Here is a 4,978-nt window from a genome sequence, read left to right as displayed (position 1 = left end):
TGCAGAGGGCCATCCGGAGACAAAAGGTCCAACCTAAAAAACTACCAACCCGGTCAGTGGGTTTGGCTCTCCACCTGCGACATCCGTCTCTGCCTACCCAGCAGAAAGCTTAGCCCCAGGTATGTGGGGCCGTTTCGAATCGTCATGCAGATAAACCTGGTATCTTATCGCCTGGCACTACCTCCCACTTACCGCATCTCACCCACCTTTCACGTCTTGCTGCTGAAACCCACTGGTGGACTGGGAGGGGAAGCATACCAGGTCGACGACCTACTGGACTCCAGACGCTGAGGGGCAACCTCAAATATCTGGTAGATGGGGAGGGGTACGGGCCAGAGGAATGCTCTTGGATAAAGGCAGGGGACATCCTAGACCCCTCGCTTGTGTTTGCCTGCCCTGACCTTGCCTGTTTGTTTACAAAATTGTTAATAAAGCTGCAAATGGATCATCAGCCTTACGATGCCTAATTACAGGTGCTAATCAGTAATCACATTGCAATAGATAGCATATTTACACATCAACTATCTGCTGGACCAGAGCCGCTACCAATGACTCAACGCCTGTTGTCTCACATAGCTATCTACTTCATGACCAATCTACCTAGATTGTAAGGTTATATGACAACCTTAGTAGTCATTGACTGGTCAGGAAATGTAAGTGCTAGTTTGTTTGAAGATGACTCAGTGAGCTGTTAGATCTGAAAAACAATGTAGAATGAATTTTTTTCTGTGTGCACAGAATACTTTGTACAGAACAGAATAGCCCAGAATACTTTGCCTCAACTGAATTCATTACAGGTGGCATGTTCCAATGGCTTCAAATGGAGATGCTAATTGAATTTCAAGACCAACTCAACAGTTGTAGTGCTGCCAATGAGCATTTAACCCTCTGGGGTCTGACCATTTTGTGACACTGGCAGAGGTTCTGACATGCTCTTACATTTGGTCTTTTTTCAGTTACTTCAAAACATATTAATGGCTAATATCACATAACACTGTATTCAGCACAAACTGGGCTACAATATAATGTAAGTAAAATGTATGTACATGTTTGTATTTTTAAGTAAATGATGTTTATGCGTGGTTAGTAAAAAAAGAAAAAGAAAAGTTGCTGAAATAAGGCCAAGAAACACATACTAAACATTTGTTCACAAAGAATAAAGTTCTCTACTCTTGTAGAGTTGAGAATTTGCTACAAAAAGATGTAAAAACCATTTTACCCACTCATTCACATGAAACAATACATTGATTTAACTTTTGTAAGACAGTTTTTGTTGTGTAAAGGCAATATGCGAGGGCGGGTCAATGGTCATGAATATTGATGATTCACACCTGAGGAGGCCCAACCCCCTAATGGCTTAGTCTGGATTGTGTTGGCAAAAGAATGACTCAAAGAGAAAATCTTTTGCTTGTAGTTTAATAAAATAGTGTACAATAAAGTACAAAAGACTTTTATATCTGTACTTGACAAAATAAGACTTTTATTTTACCAATGGTAAAAAAACATGAACAATACAATAGAGTCAAGAGTCAAGAAGCTTTATTGTATGGAATGATTCTTTACAATATAAAAAATAAGATATAAATTTGTAAGCCATCACACACTGTGAATCTTTGAGAATGGAGTTTAAATGTCGTCATGCCATTGCTCAAAACAGTTCCTATTTAACTGAACACACATTAGTCTCAGTTGCTTTGAACTGAAAGAAGACCTACGGCATGTGTGAGTAGCAGGTGATGGTAAAGGTAAAGGTGATGCAGACACATTCCTAAAAAAAAAAAACAACATAATTAGTCTCGTGTATTTTCCAAAGTACTAAGCAACACATTAGTAATAATAATATATAACTAATATATACTAATATACAATATAACAGAAAAATGGGTACATGTTGACGTACTCTTTTTTGTTCCCAGTTGCGTTGCTGCATGCCCTCGTGCGAGTATCAGACGAAGGTGAACGTGTTGCAGCCACATTCCTAAAAAAAATCATAATTAGTATCATGTATTTGCAAAGTACAAAGCAACACACCAGTATTACTAATACTGAGAACATAAAAAAGGGTAAATGTGGCTTACACTGGATGAATGTCGCTCGCGTTGCTGCGTGCCCTCGTGCGAGTATCAGACGAAGGTGAACGTGTTGCAGCCACATTCCTAAAAAAATATCATAATTAGTATCATGTATTTTCAAAGTACGAAGCAACACAATTAATATAATGTATTTTCCACATCAGTAATACAAATATTCTGCACGCATAATAGAAAAAAATGGTTACATGTGGACGTACTCCTTATTGTTCTCGTTGCTGCGTGCCCCCGTGCGAGCATCAAACGAAGGTGAAAGTGTTGCAGCCGGTGCAGGTGAAGACAAGAGTGATGCAGCCACATTCCTACAAAAGTTTTTAATAATTAATATAATGTATTCTCCACAGTAACAAACTTATAAAGCAATAACTAAGGCAGTTAAACATAGCTGAGATAAAATAATTGGGTACAGAGATGCGCTGTATATGTTTGTTAACGGGCCATTACCGGACATATTTACGGCTAAACATTAACACATGACATATCTCCGGGCACATTTACAGCTCATCGACACCACATTGATACATTTACAACCGAACAGATAGTCACATAAACAAGACTAGTTGAGGCATAAACACTAGTCAAAATATATTCTAAATAGTGATATTGCTATATAACATACTATTTATTCACATTACATTAATCAGCATACAGCTTAATAAGAACTAATATATTAAGGTAAATAAAAGTTGCCAATTACGAGACGTTTCTATAAAGTCACTCTTAATATCTGCTTGCAAATAGTCTGTATACAATACAGTATATATAATTTTACATCACACAAGATTTCAACAAATGTAAGTAAAACTTACTCTTCAGAAATTATATCCTCGCTCGCGGATCAAGTCGCTCTTCAAAATACAAACGTTCGTCGTCGGAGTCCTGCTCTTCATCTTCATCTGTTTAATCTGTTAAAACTTTGTGCTTCTTACATTGTTTGGGGGCGTTGATCTTATTTGCATAGCCCGCTCAGGTAATTTTCATATGAATGGCGCGCACGGCGGTAGGTGGGATCACATTAGTGGTAATGAGGTCGAGCCAGAAAAACTGTACCTCTCTTTACTTACATACAGATTACACAAAAAGACAATATTTGCTTTCGATTTTAATTACCTCATTTAAAAGTAGACATTTCAGGCTTTCATTAAACATATGTATCATGTTCGTGTGATAAGTACTGGCGGAGTTATCAGTTCATGTTTGTAACGTGTTTCAGGAAGAAGGGCAAGTTCACGGAGATGTCTGAATGCACAACCTGGTTATTTTCTTTATTTGCCAAAAGCACAGCGTTTTGTTGTTAATATGAAGGCACTCAAATAAAAGTAGACACTTCACAGTTTCGATTGATGTATTACATGTATGTGTATGACTATGAATGACGGAGTATTTTAAGTGGACTTCACGTCGAAGAGGAAAAAATGTGCCAAAGACGCACGGTGCGTCTTTCGACCCCAGAGGGTTAACACAATACATCCAATCTCCTCTCCACTTCCAGAGCTGAATCAGTGAGATTTGCCTTACCCCAAAAACGTTATGGGTCAGCAGAAAATTTCAAGGGGTTTATTCACGAATATATTGTCTATTTCTACACTTAAACTTATGGCTTCTGTTCCAAAACCTGTTATTCCATCCTATCAACCCTGTTATTCTGCTCAGTTATCACTGTTAGCAAAATAAGCAAGAAAGACAAAATGTTGATGGAATATGTCCTCCAGGGCTCTTAAGTGTCACGCATTGAGTGTGACAGTCACTCATTTTGGTCTTTTGTCACACGCTCCCACCACACATTGTATTTCTGACGCAGACATACGTACTATTTATCATATATTTAATATGCCGCTGTGCCCAAAATGTATCTGTCCACACCGCTCTTTCTATGAAACCGGGCAGGAATCAAACGTGACTCCCCTGGAGTTCTTAGTTGAGCCTGCCACTTATCAGCCGATCAAAAAAAGAGGCTACACAACAGCCAATCAGCAAATAGCACTAAAATTTAACGCAACAACCAAGGAAAAAAGCGTAGCATGCAGCGTGTGTGGTGGAAATTCTATTCTATCAGCCAAAGATTATAGTTCAAGTGAACTTTCCTAAGTTGCAGAGAACACAGCAGAGTCCTGTGGAGTCCTCTCAAACTTCTTTACTCAATACAATTCCAAATGTGAAGTCAGTCTGTCCCAACCTAAGTCTGAACAGAGTGAGTTAGTTGGATGTGAGGTAGTAGTCTATTTATACATGGAGGTAGACAAAAGGTTTGTGTGTGTGTGTTTGTGCACCTGCGTGACTTCCTCTAATCTTGTCGTTGCACAAGCAGTGCAACGGTCACACTGTTATTTTCGTTATTTCCACATGCCTGCAGCCTGCAATGTTCTTGTTTCTTCTACTTAGTGTGCAACTGGAAACAGTTCAGTTCCGCTTTGTTATTTTTTCTGTTCCCAGTTTCAGGGTGTGAACGTATTGGTACAGAATGTTCAATGTTCAGTTTTGTTATTCACAACATTATCTGTATTTCCACCCTTTTGAATCACAAAATGGACATACTAAAAAGGAAATAAACGGCTGGGTTATAAGGTTTAAGCATTATACTAGTAAAGAAGAATGGTAAAGCTAAAACATTCATGCTATAATCGTATATGTGTACTTTACTAATGCATAACTATGTTTGTAAGCTGTGGCTAATAAATTCAAAATAGGTCTTCTTTTCTTTCCTGTCTCTCCATCTTCCAGGACAAAGGTTCCATACTTCATGGGTTTACCCTTGTCCCTTCATTTATGAGGGAATTATTCAGAAGACCTCTGTATCATCTTAGTTGTCCTTGTTGTCGCTCGGTTTTGGTACAGTATGTAGTCTTTAGGGTCTTGTGGACAGGCTGACCCGTAGTCTTCTTGGTCTC

General features: G+C 38.7%; 1 long non-coding RNA gene across 1 annotated transcript; it reads right to left on the bottom strand.

Annotated features, from left to right (window-relative positions):
• Positions 1-1,556: 1,556 nt before the first annotated feature.
• On the bottom strand, positions 1,557-3,869 carry LOC132851640 (uncharacterized). The gene is made up of 5 exons (XR_009649049.1): positions 2,900-3,869; positions 2,291-2,392; positions 2,079-2,156; positions 1,901-1,978; positions 1,557-1,768 (listed from the first exon to the last, which is right to left on the bottom strand). It is a non-coding gene; the product is annotated as an uncharacterized LOC132851640 (long non-coding RNA).
• Between the last annotated feature and the right edge of the window lie 1,109 nt (positions 3,870-4,978).

This window comes from Tachysurus vachellii, chromosome 9, assembly GCF_030014155.1.
Source record: "Tachysurus vachellii isolate PV-2020 chromosome 9, HZAU_Pvac_v1, whole genome shotgun sequence".
In the NCBI taxonomy this organism is placed as follows: domain Eukaryota; kingdom Metazoa; phylum Chordata; class Actinopteri; order Siluriformes; family Bagridae; genus Tachysurus; species Tachysurus vachellii.
The sequence above is the reverse complement of the archived record's forward strand: the minus strand, read 5'-3'. Positions and strand labels throughout refer to the sequence as shown.